Genomic DNA, 17,692 nt, shown 5'->3' with positions numbered 1-17,692 from the left:
CGGAATAAAAAAAAGAAACAAACAAAATCTTTTGCAAATGAACGAAATCTAACCTCTTTGCCGACGGAACCCCAACGGAGTGAGAAACCAATGAAAGCCACTGCAGAACCAGGAGGACGCAGCAAGAACCTCCGAAATCAACTCAGATGGCGCCGAAAACACAAGAAATAGACTCCTGATAGCTTTAATCACTGAGCCCCTTCCTAACAGAGATGAAAAAATGGAAACCCCTCTGTCAGAAACAATGGAGGACTTGCCGGGAATAGTCTCCAAAAATAGGCGAGAGAGAAGGAAAAATGTCTGTCGTCGAAAAAATACAAACGTTGCGCTGACAATGAAGAATCAGAGAAGGAGGAGAAGTGTGAGAGAAGCTTCTGCTCTGATACCATGTTAGAACTTCAGGGAAGCAAAGAGCCGTTGAGCTCAGGTGGTTGGAGAGGCAAAGCCGGGAAGACAAAATGAAAAAAAGGGTTTTTTGATTTCTGCCATTTCGAAGTTACAAAAGTGTCTTTATACATCAGAGAGGGAAAAAAGAAAAATACATACATTAAAAAATAATGAAATAATAAATATTACAAAATAATAAAATAATAAATAGTATTTACATTCTAATAGATAGCAGCAGTGGAGAAAAGATAGGATTGGAAATAATGGAAAAATACTAATTAGGCAGCTACTCGGTATCGACAGATTAAAATCCAAACTCGACTGATAAAGCGGCGAAACAGAGAACCGAAGAACCAGCAACGACCAGGAATGGTAATATGACTCGGATTAATAGCAAAGTCATCTTCTCCAGAGAGCAAGCAAGCTGGTGATGAGTCCTCTATTCTGCGTCAGATGTCAACCAAAGATGAACGACGCACGAGACAAGAAGATGGTTTGACTCTTAACACCCTTTCAGCTTCTTCAATGGAAGGATTTTAATAATGTATGATTCTGGTACTTCTGGTGTACGCAGATGAAAAAAGAAGCAACTACTTGCATGTTCGATCTTGCATAAGGACACCAGGAGGCAACTTCTTGCAGCAACAGGTAGCAACGAGAACAAAATGGTTGAATATGATCTTTTACCATGCAGCAAATCTCAGTCGTTGTAATGGGTTTCTCTAACCATGGCCCACTCATCATCCATTTGTTGGTCTATTCCAAGCATATATGGCACGAACCACGGCTGCCGCGTCGGTCGACTCTCCTCTGTCAAGGGTTCTCTGTCAAGGATGACTTCCGATTCATCCTTAGATGTCCCCGTAATGGAATCAGGTAAACTATGGAGTAAATGAAAAGACAAACACTACTCTTCACTCTGCAACAACTACTCATGTATGATGGTAGAAACTGAGCATAAGCTCCTCCACGACTGAGTTGCAGCCGAGTTGAGCAGAGTCAAGAGATCCATGCTCGAAACTTGACTTGGTATTTATCAAGCAACTTTCACCAAGATCAATAGAGGAAATATCAAAAGATCAATTCTGAAGGGAAAAAACTTCACCATATAAAAATATTAAAAACCCACAATATGGGTAGAGCAACTCGGAATGGGCAGCAGTAATAATACAAACAGTTAGCAAGATTGGAATTCTAAAACATCATAGCTATGAGTAGTAAAAATCAATACTCTGATACCATGTTGATTTTTATGACTCCATAGATTTAGCTCTTGGAGAAAAGGGAGACGACATATTGGGAGAAAAACAAGAGGAAAAAAGAGGTTATGGACTTGTATCCAACTCTCCCCCTGAGGTTCAATTTATAGATAATAAGATTATAATATGATAATAATACCCATAAAAATTAACTAATTAAATCAATGTCATCTTTATGAGATGACTTTTTATTTACCATATTGTCCTCACTATATGGGCATGTGGGTCTTCTCCTTGGTATGTAGGTCTTGAACCCATCGTTCACATCTCTTGGATGTGTGGGTTTTCCTTGGTCGTGTGGGCTTGAGCCCATCTTCCAACTAAGTCAAAATTCATTAGAGGTCATCTGATGAGAGCCCAATGTTCGTTCCATCCAAAAAGGAACCATCTTCTGCTGCTATATAGGTTCTCTCCCATCCCTTCCCTTGGCTTCTTTCTAGGGAGAGCTTCTGTTGCCAATAGATGCGTTGGCATGGAAGGTCCTTGTAGTGGATTATCCAACCAGAAATCCCCTTTGAACGAACGTTGTGAGAGTAGGTGTGGAGGTCGATCTTTTGAAGGGCGGCTGGTTTGGCTTGGGGTTGGGGAGGAGTTTTCTGGCAAGATATATGCTACTAGACATTGCCTTTGAAATGTAACAATTGCAAAGAACAAGGGTACTCGACTCAGGTATGTCAAGTCAATGGAAGCGATTCACAAAGCAGAACTTTGAAGTCAAAGAAGAATCTAAATTCCTGCATTAGTGAAGTGAAATACTTATATTCTAGTGAGAGTAAGAGGCTTCAAATCTCTCTGATTATAGAAACAAGATGAAGGAAGTAGACAAAACTATGTGACTAGGTTCATCTCAATCATAATTGAAGAAAGAGAAAGACAACGAGATTGTTGAATGCAAATGACAAAGTGATAAGGTATAAGCATAATCTCTTAAGTTATCAGATAAGATCTCATTAGATTTATTCCATGTTGTATTTATCTCCTCATGTAAAACTTATCTTTTCTATTCTAAATTGTATAAAAACCACCATTAATCAATTGTAAAGGTGTGGTTCAGTTCATCCTCTAATGTGGTTTAGTTCAACCTCTAATGTGGTTCAGTTCAATATCCAACATGGTATCAAAGCATATCAATCTTCGGCATTTGCCATCCTCCGTATTTTTTTCCGCTTCCTCTGCCTCTCCACCCGTCACTTTTTTTCTGCCACACCCTCCCAATCTGAACCACTAAACGATGCACTCTTGATTCCGTCTGCCTCACACTCTCCCACTTCGTCTGCTCTCTCCTCTCTCGAAAAAAAACCACTCCACATCACCACTCCCCGAACCCCAAGCACGACCACCGCATCACCACTCTGCAAAACCCTCTGCCGTTCTTCCTTCAATCGCCCTTTAAACTTCCTGATGACGACGCATCCCTCACCTCCTACCAGCCTTTGTCGTCAATTCCAATGTTGCACCGGGCCCGACCTCCGTCCGATGCACCTCCTGAATGACACCTTTCACTCGGGAAATCTTTTCTCTCCCCACCGGGTCTTGCTGATGTTGTGCCGCACAAGTCTTCCCCCCACCCCTATGTAGCAAATCCTCACACCGGTGCCTCTCTTTCTCGCTCTCTCCCACAATCATCCCTGTTATGAGTCCTCTTTTGTAACCCAACACCACACACTTGTGCCACGCTGATGGCCATCACCATTACGTCTTGACGGCACTGAACGTGACTCTACCCAACACTGAAGCTACACTCCACGGTTCCATAGTACAACATTAGCCAAAGCATCTGCCTGGTCCGCCATTTGCTCAATTCTCCTATCCCCGAAATCCCCTCTGCATAGACGGTCAGACTTTTCTCTTCTCTGATTGCCTTTCATGCCTTTCTCTCCCTCTTCTTTGTTTCTATCCCTCTCAATCCCTCTCAGTTATCTTATCCAATCTGTCAACCTTCACCGTTGTTGCCTGTTGCCGTCATCAACTCTACCAGTAACCAAAGCTCTTTGTTGACACCACACCAACCCCCCCCCCCCCCCCCCTCACGTCGTATCAACATAGCCAAACTTAAGTCCAGGGGGAAATTTATTTTTCCCCTCTGACGCCCCTGTCCCACTCTCGTACTTGCGCAACATGTGAACTCACACATGCAAGAAAAAAAACCCAAGCTTCAAATCCTCTTCTCCCCATCTGGACGATGCACTCTCTCCAATTTTGTCCACCCTTACTATTGCTCTTCCCGAACGATGCTTTCTTTCCAATTCAGTCTGACCATGCCACTACTCTTCTCAACCGCTACCAGTGTCATTGATCTTCCCAGCTGCCACCAGTGCTGCTAGCGGTGAAATAATGTGGTTCAATATCCAACACAAAGCACATCAAATGATTCATCTAGAGGATTGTGTTATGGAACTTGTTGATCAGTGAAATAATGTTTCATCACAATTAATCCTTCAACAACAACTTCACTAATGAAGTAGAAACTTATTTTAATATGCTTTGTTTGTCCATGAAAAACTGAATTCCTTGGCATTGGGATAGTTGAAAACTTTGGCATAGAAATGATAGTAACTTGGACTATTTTTTTTGCAAATTGTGAGTACTACCCAATAGGAGAATGCTCGTATGCACCTAGAATTGAGCAAACTATAGCAGCTGAGAACTCATACGAGATCGCCAATCAAGCAGTAGATGTTTCAAGACTCTCAAAAACAACAGTAGTAGTTTAGGTGAGGGATATGGCTATTACTCTGAAGAAAAGAAAGCAAGCTTTCGGCAGGACGTACGAAAATCTCCTCCAATAAGGTAAACAAAACTTGGCAATTCAGAATCTATGCCTACAATTACATCCTCGAATAATTTCCCTGCAAACAAAATTTTCTTCGAAAAGACCAATTTTCTCATGGAGGAGGAAACAAGAAAGACTGTACACCTGAATTCACAAGACATTCTCGTCTGACGAAAGTATTCAGAGATAGAAAAATGACTGGATCATTTCGATATGTAGTTAGGAAGGGAGGTTTTTGGATGATGTTCAAAGGGATGTTCTCAGATGGCGAGGAGGTTGTCGTGAAGATCAAGTCCAAATGAGTCGTCGTGGAGAGAAAGAATTCTACTAGGAGATAAAAGTCTTGAAGAACACTCGACACATTAATATACATCATTCGACTCTTGGGTTTTTGTTCGGAGGGAAGGAATAGAATGCTCGTCTGTGAATTCATGCCCAAGGTTTTCTTGGTAAAATCAATACATTCTGATTCAAGCTCAACTTATTCAAAACATAGCAAACGATTATGCAAAATAACAATTGGTATAGCTAGAGGACTGGAATACTTGCATCATGGATGTGATCCTTTTGTTTTGCATCTGGACATTAAACTCGAAAACAACCTTTTGGATGAGGAACTCTTCCTAAAATTCATAGACTTTGGGATATCCCATGTTAATACTAATTCTCTGATTCAGAGACTATAATCAGAGGCATTGTCGGTTACCTGGCACTCGGACCGGGTCTCAAGAAGCACAAATGTTTATAGCTACGGAATCACACTGCTTCAAATGGCTTTGGGGAAGGTAGTCAATTAACATCCATGTAGAGATCTTCGATGAAAAATATATATTCGACTGTTTTGCAGAAGGGTGACACCAATGGGAAGAATACACGGCATTGTATTGGATGAGACGCAATAAAAAATGGTAATAGTGGGCATGTGGTGCACACAATATGACCCGGTCCTTCGCCCTACATTCGGCAGGATCATACATATATTAGAAGGAAGCCTTGATGACCTTTGATTCCAACATCTTCTGAACAACGGAAATGATTTGGTACTGTTTGGAAACTTCAGAATCATCACTATCATCACTAGCATCATTTGCATCATACTTCATATTCATCACTCTCATCACTTGCAGGAGATGTGATTTGATCCTTTTCAGGACTTCTCCCTTTGTCGTGTTGAAAAAAACAACAACAATGGGATTTAGAAAATACTATTTGAATTGATAACTCCCATATGGAATTACAATTGAAGCATAAATCATATTTATAGGCTAATTCAAGAGCCATGTCTCCCTATAATTACTCTCACAATCCAACTAATTAAAACTTGGAGTAAGCTTCATAAACCACTCATTCACAACCAAAATACATGACCCACAAATATTGCCAAAAAATAAACATCCCACTAACTAACAAATAACACTCTCTAATAAAACTATGCATAAATTTTTAAAATTTCCCCTTGATACAAACTCATCTACACCAAATAGTTAGTTGAACAAAAAAAAAAAAAAATTCACATGATATTGCTTTAGTGAAATAATGTGAAATTAGTCAGTGAAATAATGTTTCATCACAATTAGTCCTTCAACAACAACTTCGGTACTGAAGTAGAAAGTTATTTTAATATGCTTTATTCGCCCATGAAAAACTAAATTCCTTGTCATTGAGATAGTTAAAAACGTTGGCATAGAAATGATAGTTACTTGGGACTATTTTTTATGCAAATCATCAAGTACCCTTTGAATCTAAATTGCTTGACTTGGCTGATGTTGTAGCAATGTATTTTGCTTTTGGTGAAGATAGAGGAGTGAGACTTGCTTTTTAGTGCCAAAGAGATAGCATCAAATCCAAGACTGATGTGCCTTTATTGTCATCTAATGATCTGGCCAAATCACTATCAATATAACCAATCAAATTGAAATACGAAACAGGAAAATACCGAGTTCCATAGTTTACAATCTCTCTATTGTATCACAAAACCCACTCGATCTCTTTCATATGATGCTTTGTTGGTTTATACATGAATCTAAATATCAAGATCACAACAAACATATCTAGATAAATGTGGGTCAAATACATTAACCCTCCAACCATACTTCTGACATGCTTCTAATCAATATTCCCAATCCCATCATCTACTGTAAGCTTTTTTGTGCGTTCATGTGTGTGTTCATCACTTTACTATTCTCAATGTTAAACTTCTTAAGACGATCAAAAGCAAAGTTGTCTTGATAAAAAAATTCCCATTTTGTTTATTTAATTTCAAGCCCCATATCAATCATCTCGAACTCATGTGTCATCTTTTCTTTAAATTCTCCATTCAACAGGTTAAATGATCCAGTTTATATTATACATCTATATAGGCACACAATAATAATAGTTGAATTTCTTACCTTTGTATATAGAGTTGGTTAACTTACACTTTTTTTAAATTCTTTCTTGGAAAGTAGGCATTAATTCTACTATATCAAGTTCTTAGTAGTTGTTTCAAGTCGTAGAGCACTTGTTTTAACTTGTAAAGTTTCTATTCCTTACCATGCACTAAAAAATCTTACTGTTGTCCCACAAACACATCTTCTTCATGTTATCCATTTAGAAAAAGTGATTTGACATCAAATTGATGCAATAACCAATTCATTTATGAAATAATAACAAGAATAATTCTAATTGTTTCTAATCTTACAAGTAGTGAATAAGTTTCATAAAAATCAAGATTTGCCTCTTGTGCATACCCCTTAGCAACAAACCTAGTTTTGTGCTCTTGTATGCTCCAATTGCATTGTATTTCGTCTTGAAAATCTATTTCTAACAAAGTACTTTCTTTCCATTTGGTATGCCCACTAATTTCCAACTACAGTTTCCTTCAATTACAACAATTTCTTGCTTCATTAATTGTTGTCATTCTTCTATTCTATTTGATTCAACAAAGCATGGTTCTAAAATCATAAGAGCATAATTGCATGATGAATCAATCTTCTGTTCTAATTCCTAGCTTTGACTCGTTTTTTGCATTAACAACTAATACATGATCATCAAGACAAGAAAATTCAATAGGAAATCTGACTCTTTGGTGCTTATTTGGTGTGATGACATGGCACCACTTAAGTGGTCAAAACTTACATGTCATCTTTGATTGTACACATGCGTAGTTGACGGGTCAAAATTGGGTATTTGTGATATTAAGTTAAAAATTTGGTTATTTGTATTATTATTTTTTAAAAAATAGTTAGTACAGTAAAATTCCCTTATTTATATAGTAGTAACCTTCAAAAATTACAAGTCAATCCTTACAAGCTCAATTAATCCAAGAAATGTTTGTGGGAACAAAATAGATCATATATGTTTTCTATTTTGTTATTATTGCATAATGAATTTTTTATAAGAATTTTGTGACTCATTAACATGGCCAAGAAGATTCTGACTAATCATCAAATTAGTCCATTGATTTTCCAGATCGTGTAGTTGTGTTCCATGAGCTCTACAACTGTGAGGATCAAATATTAATTATAGAAAGAGGGGCAGTCAGGATGGGGTAAATTTTCTGGCAGTTACTATGGGAAGGAAGACATAATTAATGAAACTGTGGAAACTCTTATGCATATCCAAATTTTGATAGTAAATCTTTCTCATGGCCACATTAAACTTTATGGTTTTTTTTCCCTATTTTGCTTTAAGTCTTGCTTAAGTTTTAACAAACTTGACTTGTTGGAAAACGACAATTGAAAACCTAAACAAGGGTCATTCCATGAAATGTTCTTTAAAAGGATTTAATGAAGTAACAAGCCCTACTCGATGTATTAAACCATTTCTCTTTCCCACTAGCTAAGGGTGGCTTTGAACCGAGCCGGCTCGCGAGCTGCTCGAGTTTGGCTCGGTTTGAAACGTTATATTTCGAGCTCGAGCCGAGCTCGAACTCAGAAATGGGCTCATTTACATTAACGAGTCGAGCTCGAGCAGAGCCCGGTTCAGCTCGTCGGCTCACGAGCCAACTCGTTAATATAACGAGCGATTAAGAGGTCAGGAGATTTCAAAATTTTTGGGAAACCTCTCTTCATTTCGTCTTGCCGCCTGCGAAACCCATACCTCACTCTGCCATTTCCATGCCGTTTCAGCATGATTTCTTGCGGAAATCCCTGTCCGTCGGCAGGTATTCAGGGGAAATGGGAGATTTGGTCTTCAAATCCCTCGTTCTCCCTCTCCCTCTTCGATTCCTCGATTTCTTCCTCTGCGATTTCTGTCTCTTATTCCTTTGCGATTTCTTTCTCTTCTTCCTCTTCGATTTCTTCATCCAAAGTTTTTCCTCGCCGACGAGACGAAATCGACGGTCCGGCGGAAGGAGGTAAGATTTTTATTTAATCTTTCTGTTTTTTTTTTTCGTCGCCAACCTAACCTAAAAAATCTCTAACTCTCGCTTCGTTTCTCAGCAGTGCTCCTTCATTCTTGGAAAGTCTTTTTGGATATCCGAACGGCAAACACTCTGTTTCTGTAAGTGAAATGTTCTGTATTAGAATGCAGTTATGCCTAAGCAAAGATAACGATCTGTTTTTTTTTTTTTTTTTTTGCAGATATTTGCAGCTGACAGTTCAAAGTACACTTGGGAAGAAATCCTTGGAAGAAAACTGTTGGTATTAATTTTATTTCATGATTTTGAGTGTTGAATTTTATTTCATGATTTTGAGTGTTGATACTGTTTGATTTTTTGAAATGGTGAGTTCTTGATTTAAGGGTAGAAGGTAATGCACTGTCACAACGTACTGGGAAGATCATTTTACACAGATTGTATAAGGATGTTTCTTTTTCCTTTATAACTTAAAGAAAAAGAGCTTTGGGGGATGGATTTTCCAACAGAGATGGTCATAAGTATTCTCTTTGTTCTCATGTCTTATTTCAAGTCTCATCTGCACAACCTCCACTGTTTCAAAGAAATCTCCTTTACAATTCCAATCCTAATGTTAATGTTAAAGTTAGTTTTAAGTGATTTTGGTGGGTGAGGGGCATTCAAATTCTGGCAGTTGGTATTGTATAATAGGTTCCTCCACTATATGAGTTTTTGGTATACTCTCTTTTTCTTGCAATTGATTGCATCTCAAATAGTTCAATTGCTTCAGTGACACCTGTTCTTACAAGAGGTTGACCTATTTTATTCTCTTAATTTTTTTTTTTTTTGTTTTTTTTTTTTGCTTGAGTGTGCCATCAATTGCATTCTAGCTGGCTGAGAGCTAGGAAACTTCATACTGAGTTATGACATTCAAGAAGGAAAGGAAGGGTGGGGGAGAAAAATCCCAGAATGACTTACTAAGCTCAAGTGCTATAATGTTTGGAAAATAGTTGGTTATCAATGATTTTTTTGCTCAAATTGCACTGTTTTTCATAAATGAAGTTATTATTCTAGACTTTCAAATATTTTTATGTTTTAGGATCTTGTTTCTTTTTTGCCTTCTTATTTTTAGGTATCTGACCTCTTATAAAATTTTGTACGTTTATCATATATTTCAGCAATAAACAGCAATGGTATTCAAATTGTTACTTGATATATTTTAGCAATGGAATTTTATTTCATGATTTTGAGTGTTGATAACATATTCTATTCAATAATACTCTATTATAGTTAATGGAATCAGGAGCTTTCTTAATTGCATCCAACTTCTCTTTATTATAAAAAAGAATAAAAAATGTTAGTTTTTGTCCTTCTTTCTTAATTCTCATTGAACTTATATCTGTTGTTGTTCTAAAATGTTTTATGGCTTGATGTATTAGCAAAAGTGATTTGATAGTTCCTTTTCTATCTTTTGGAAATTGAGATCTTGTGTGTGAACCTTTGATGTCTTAAATTTACTCATTGGATGATATATGATGCTTAAACCTTGTCAAATGTTCATATTTCGTTGAATTGATACGTTAGATATAGACAGATGTAAATTATCTCTCTTTTTTACAATCGATTTTTTCCCTTCTTCTTCGATTTCTTCATCTGAAATTCTTCCTGGCTGACGAGACGAAAGTGACGGTACGACTGGAGGTATGATTTTTATTTAATGTTCTATTTTTTTTTCATCGCCGACCTAACCCTACAAAATTTCTAACTCTCGCTTCGTTTCAACAGTGCTCCTTCATTCTTAGAAGGCTTTTGGAGATATCCCTAAACGGCCAATACACTTTCGGGTTCTGTAAGTGTTGATTTTTTTTTCATTTTTATCATTAATTTCTTGGTATTGAGGTTGAATTTCATCAGAATATTAGAAGAGAATGTTGGTGTGCTTATTTTCTTCTCTTAGAAGTTTTTAAATTTATATATAAAAAAAGGATCGGTATATTGGATTGGAAACTATTGGGTGCAGGGCTACTGGCTCAAAGAGACCCCGCTGCATTGAAAGACAAGGGTCGTTCCCGATTGTCACAATGTCACGTACCTCCTCTAAGAATAGACAAGAATCTTAAATTATGTGTATGATCTTTATTATTTGGATAACTTTCTTTTCTTTATGTTTTTAATTTGTAATTTTATTTTTATGTAGAAGTAAGAATGTCAACACCTCCTCAATTGACATCAATAATTAACACTAGTTCTAGTGTGGCTATAAATAGTGACTCAACTCCACCAGAGTCACTACCCTCTGTCATAGAAGTGGGCCAAGATGAAATTACCATAAATGAGGATGAAGGTGATTCTACTCATACTTCAAAAAGACAAAAAAAGTCTCATGTGTGGTTGGAATTCAAAGAAGTATCACTTAATGGTACAAAAAAGGCTCAGTGTTCATTATAAAATCAATTTGAGTGTTATTAGTAGTGGAGTGACCACACATATGAGTCAACATTTGAAACGTTGCACTAGTAGAAAAGTGGCAATGAGAAAACAAAAAACCTTAAACTTTCAACCAGTGGGAACGGGGTCTAATGTTGATCAAAGTCCATCTGGACTTCCTTTTATGGATTTTGGAGGAAAATATGATCAAGCTAAAATGAGAGTACTCATTGCTCATTGGATTCTTATGCATGAGCATCTATTCATGATAGTAGAAGAGGAGGGATTTAATTTTGTAATGAAGATAGCAAATATGAATTATGAGAAAATATCCCGTAAGACCATTAAGAAGGAGTGTATGGAGGTGTACAAGGTAGAGAAAAAGAAATTGAATTTTTTTTTAAAAGAGATTAACAAGATTAGTCTTACCACGGATCTTTGGAAGTCTCAATATAAAAAAATTGAATACATGGTTATTACTGGGCATTTTATTGATAGTAATTGGAAGCTACAAAAACGAGTCTTGAATTTTGTGCATGTTCCTCCTCCTCGTAGTGGCATTGATATAGCAGATGCTATTTACAAGTGTTTGAAAGAGTGGGAGATCAAAAAATAAAGTTTTTAGTATTTCATTTGATAATGCTGTATATAATGATGTTTGTATTAGAGTTTTGAAACAAGATTTTTCAAGGAAAAAAAATTTGGTGTGTGGTGGAAAGTTGTTTCATGTGCGTTGTTGTGCTCATATTTTGAACTTATTAGTCCAGGATGGTCTTGTTCAGATTAAGGATATCATTGATAATGTGAGTGAAAGTGTCAACAATTAGAACTTGGTGAAAAGAAGTTGGTTATTGATTGTCCAACTCGTTGGAACTCCACTTATGACATGTTGTCTTCTGCATTAAAATTCAAAGATGCATTCTCTAGATTTAAAGTTAGAGAACCAACATATGATTGTTTGCCAAGTTTTGATGAATGGGAAAAGGTTGACATGGTGTGTGAGATTTTAGAAGTTTTTAATGCAGTTACTAATATAATTTATGGGAGTGACTACCCTACTTCTAATTTGTACCTTTGTGAGGTATATAGGGTAAAAGTTCTGGATTTTCATTCTACAAATGAAAATGTTTTCATTACGACAATGGTTAGTAGAATGAAAGAGAAATTTGAGAAGTATTGGGGTGAATACAATTTATTGATGGGTGTTGCTTCAGTTTTGGATCCAAGGGTCAAATTAAAGTTGATCGTGTTTTCCAGTGATATATTCTAAGGAGGAAGCTACAATGAATATATATTTAGTTCGACGCACCTTATATGAGATCTACGATGAATATGTATCCTTATATAATGTGGATATTAGAAATGAAGAGATTGTTTCAAGTACTAGCTCTATGGGTGCTTCCATAAGTCGTAGGCCTTCATCAAGTTCAGGTTGGTCAAAGTTAATGAGTTATATGAAACAAAAAAATATAGTTAATTCACCAAGGTCAGAATTGGAAATTTATCTTGAAGAAGGTGCATATAGTTGTGAGGAAACTTCACAATATGATTTTGATGTTTTAGAATGGTAGAAAGTGCTCATGTAGGGACGTATATTATTTTCTAGCATTAAGAGAAACAACTATAGTTTGTAATTTTATAATGGATTTATAGTTTTTATTTGGGTGATTGTAAATTGATAGTGATATTTCATTTAATTTTGTTATGTTTGATTATTGTATGGAGTTTATTTATAATATCATGCAGTGTATGAAGTGTTTAGACTATTTTATGGAGTGTATAAACAATTTCATGGAGTGTTTATGGAATGTATAGATAATTTTATGGAGTGTATAAACAATTTCATGGAGTGTTTATGGAATGTATAGATAATTTTATGGAGTATTTATGGAGTGTTTATGGAGTGTTTATGGAGCGTTTATGCAGGTATTATGTATATTGATTATGCCCAATTTTAAGTAGAGGTTATGCCGAATTTTATACAGGTATTGTATACATAAATTATACTTAATTTTAAGAAGAGGTTATGCCTTAATCTTATACATGTATTATATATATAGGTTATGCCTAATTTTATGTAGAGGTCATGCACAATTTTATATAAAATGTATGTATCATTTTATATATAATTTATTTGATATATATTTTTTAAAAATTTTTAAATGTGTGTTGAGGCTCGAGTTTAGCTCAAAGCTCGGATCGAGCTCGGGTAAAATTTTTGGGCTCGAGCTCGATAACAATTTTAGGTTTGAGACGAGGCTCGACTCGAACATAGGCAGGTTCGGGCTCGGCTCGGCTCGATGCCACCCCTACCACTAGCTACAATCTCAAATAATGACATTCATGTTGCAAATGTCATGCAAGGCTTCTTAAACATAATGAAATTATGGATAGTGAACGAAACATCTACTCCAATAACATGATGTCGTAGAGACCATTGGAACATCCATACTCATTTTGAATTCTAGTTGTGTTTTTAATTTAGAAGGAATATTTTATATCTCATGTTTTTCCCACAACTTAATTTTTGTAACAATGCTCTTAACAGTTTTTCAATTAATTTTTTTGGTATTTCTTTTACTTTATTGAAAACTCAATTGTTGCCGACAAAGAATGGGGGTTTCTGTAAAAATTATTTAAATAATTTTATTTTTTGTAGTTTGATTGGTATTATAATAATATTGGTATTAAACATTGTATTATAAATGAGAAATCTTCTATGTTACCTTGAAGATCAGATCAAATCTCCATTGAGAGAATCAAAAGTAATAAATGATGGGATACTTTAATATCTTGATTTTATTGGTTTCGAGGGTAAGTAAATTAACAAGGAACATAAAGAGCCGAAAGGAGTTTTGACATATTAGAAATAATACACATTGATATTTGTTGAACAAAGAAAACTAAAACTTGGCAGACTAATATTAATACTCATCAGCTTGAAGTAGGTGAGTGGATAGTGAAAAGGATGATCTTCCTACATTACAATGCATTCATTATCATAAGGTATCCAAATTCTTTTCGTTTGTCCAGGTTTTCCTTTGCAAAGGTCATCAAGGCATCCCTGCATGTCATTCTTTGCTGTCACTCATGACATCAAGGCAAAGGGCGTGCCAAGGATCTATCTACATGTGAGCGATGCATCTGAAATCAAAAGGTCTTCACTACCAAATTCAATTCCGTTGTCCACATTTTCCTCAGTCGAAGAGGAAGGGAGGGAAAGGCAATCGAGGCTTCCTTCCAACATATGTATGATACTACGAAATGAAGGGCGAAGAGCCCGGTCATCATGTATGCACCAAATGCCCACTATAACCATTTTTCTTTGTGTCTCATCTAATGCCATGCCTGGTATTCCTCCCATTGGAGTTACTCTTCTGCGAAGCCAGGGGAATATATATTCGTCATCGGGGATCTCTTCATAGAAGTTACGTCGTAAAGCCATTTCAAGCAGCGTGATACCGTAGCTATAAACGTCTGTGCTCCTTGAGACCCGGCCTGACGTGAGAAAGACAGGATCCAGGTAACCGATAGTGCCTCTGATTGGAATCTCCAAATGAGAAGAATCAGTACAAACGTGGGATATCCCAAAGTCTGTGAGTTTTGGACGGAGTTCCTCATCCAAAAGGATATTGTGCGGTTTGACGTCTAGATGCAGAATGGGTGGATCACATCCATGATGCAGGTATTCCACTCCTCGAGCTGTTCCAATTGCTATTTCCAATAATTGTTCGCTATGTTTTGAACAGAATGAGCTTGACTCCGACGAATGTATGATTTCAGCAAGAGAACCCTTTGGCATGAATTCGAATACGAGAATTCTATTCCTTCCCTCCGAACAGAAACCCAAGAATCGAATGATATTAACATGTCGAGAATTCTTAAAGACTTCTATCTCCGTGTAGAATGCACTCTCTCCCTGACAACTCGCCTGGGACATGACCTTCACGGCAACCTCCTGGCCGTCCAGGAGGATCCCTTTGAACACCGGCCCAAACCCTCCCCTCCCAACTTCATTCCCAAAAGATCCAGTCATTTTCACGATCTCTGAATACCGGAATTCCGTCACTCTGCGCACGTTCCCACTAAACCTCAATTGGGTTTTAGGTGTACGGTCTCTTTGTTTCCTCCTCCACAGGAAATTTAGCATTTTGGAAGAGATGTTCTGTCTGCATAGAAATTAGTCAAAGATCTACTTTGAAGCATGGACAGGTCGTAGAGACAATTGCCTAATCAAAGGTAAATTGATTATATTTCAAAGGTAAATGAGGAATTAAGACAGTAGAACCGATTCCAAATTGCCTAATTTTGTTTTTCCTACGAAATAAAAGTATTTTGCATCTTACCTTATTGGAGGAGATTTCGGTACAACCTGCCCAAAGCTTTCTCCCTCTTCTTCAGAGTAACGGCCAAATCCCTTTTCACGGGCTTCAGCTGCTGTTTCTGAGAATTCTGATTTTCCTGTGACATGTTCTTTTCCGTGTAAATTTTCTTCGGTATACATGATCTTTTCTGTATCTCCAGAAGAAAAATCTTTAGAAGAGTCGTCCGATATACTTTCTCCTTTGCACCCAACAATTTCCTTGTGTTTCTCTTTCTTCATTGATGATTGAGACGAACCCAGCCGCATAGGTTCTCTACTTCCTTCGTCATGTTCTATAATTGGAGATATACGAACCCTCTTACGCTCACCGGAATACACGTTAGAGCATTTACCTTTGTAGATTGGGGAATTTAAATTTTTCTTCGACTTCGGAGCTCTGCTCTGTGAATCGCTTCCGTTGGCTTGACATAGTTGAGTCGAGTGCCCTTGTTCTCTGCAATTGCTACAGTACGTTGGCAGTCTCCAGTAATATAAATCTTGCCAGAAGCCTCCTTCCCCAACCCCAACCCATACCTGCCGAGGAAGCTCCTTCAAAAGATCGACCTCTATACATACTCTCGCGACGTTCGTTCGAGTGAGATATCTGGTTGAGTCGTCCATGGCAAGAACCTTCCCCGCCAGCGCAGCTATTGGGAACAGAAGCTCTTCCTGGAAAAACGCCAGGGGAAGGGATGGGAAAGATACCCATATAGCAGCAGAAGATGGTTCCCCGTTGGACGGAACGAACGTCGGAAGCCATTTGAATACCCTCACCATGTGACCTCCGATGAACCATCGATTTCTTGTCCAAACATGGAGCATGTCGGTTTCGTTGTCCAGTCTGATGAAAACATGACGATGATCCAGTAATGAAATCGACGAATTGCCACTAAGTTTCCATTTGGTAGCTGCCCAATCCCTAATTTGTGACAAGCTGGGCCTCCATTTAGGGAACTTCCCGACCAAACAATATTTGAACTTCTCCGCCTGGGAATCTATAATCGACTGCTGAAAGAAAACCGCAGGCTTCCCTTGATAAGTGATTTTGTTGGTATCCGTATAGTCCTTACCTGAATTTCCAGCAGACGTGTTCCCATGATCTTTGACATTAGCTGCAGAGGGTTTAACATCTGTGACGGTAGAAGCAGAATTTATTTCCCCTCTTGTAGGTTCAGAGTAGAAGCTGCGGGCGACCCATTCTTTGGTAGACACTGTGCCGTGCTTATGATTCTTTGGAGAGCGCAGATTAGGAGAAGACAGTCTCTTTGACAGCTGACGGTTATATCTTCCCTGCGAGTAATAGATGGTCGTCTGATTTGAGATCCGGTCGGTAAAGTTCATCCTTTGGAGTCTGTACCGCTTCACAGAAGGAGATTAATCGGGTTGAGGAAGAAGAAGAAATTTATGGGGGCGTCTTTCAACCTTTCTATCATTAATTGACACCCGAAGTTTCTTCCATGCTTCCCCACATTAATTGACACCCGAAGTTTCTTCCATGCTTCCCCTCAAATTGAACCCAGCTTTCATCATCTCTTTTGACATTTTACAATATAGGTTCCAGATAGCACGAAAATTCATTGCTATCTCGAGTTCATGGATAAGCTGCTTGGTCGTTGTCGTCAACTCTACCTACAGGCTACAGCATTAGGATATGATGTAATAGTAAGAATATGAATACATTAAAGTTTCTTATTTCTAGTATAAAGATTAATATTTAATATGAATATATTATAAAAATAAACAACAAGCATTTTGTTGCACTTTAAAGACTATTCCTAATGCTGTAGCCTGTAGGTAGAGTTGACGACAACGACCAAGCAGCTTATCCATGAACTCGAGATAGCAATGAATTTTCGTGCTATCTGGAACCTATATTGTAAAATGTCAAAAGAGATGATGAAAGCTGGGTTCAATTTGAGGGGAAGCATGGAAGAAACTTCGGGTGTCAATTAATGTGGGGAAGCATGGAAGAAACTTCGGGTGTCAATTAATGATAGAAAGGTTGAAAGACGCCCCCATAAATTTCTTCTTCTTCCTCAACCCGATTAATCTCCTTATGTGAAGCGGTACAGACTCCAAAGGATGAACTTTACCGACCGGATCTCAAATTTTGGTGTCAAGGATCGAAGAATTTTCTCAACAATAAAAACATCCTTTGTCTTGTCATC

Source organism: Aristolochia californica, unplaced genomic scaffold (genome assembly GCF_029961685.1).
Source record: "Aristolochia californica isolate CCGP_79_NKW_82.1479 unplaced genomic scaffold, dmAriCali1.0.hap1 SCAF_6, whole genome shotgun sequence".
Lineage (NCBI taxonomy): Eukaryota > Viridiplantae > Streptophyta > Magnoliopsida > Piperales > Aristolochiaceae > Aristolochia > Aristolochia californica.
This window is presented reverse-complemented; position numbering follows the sequence as displayed.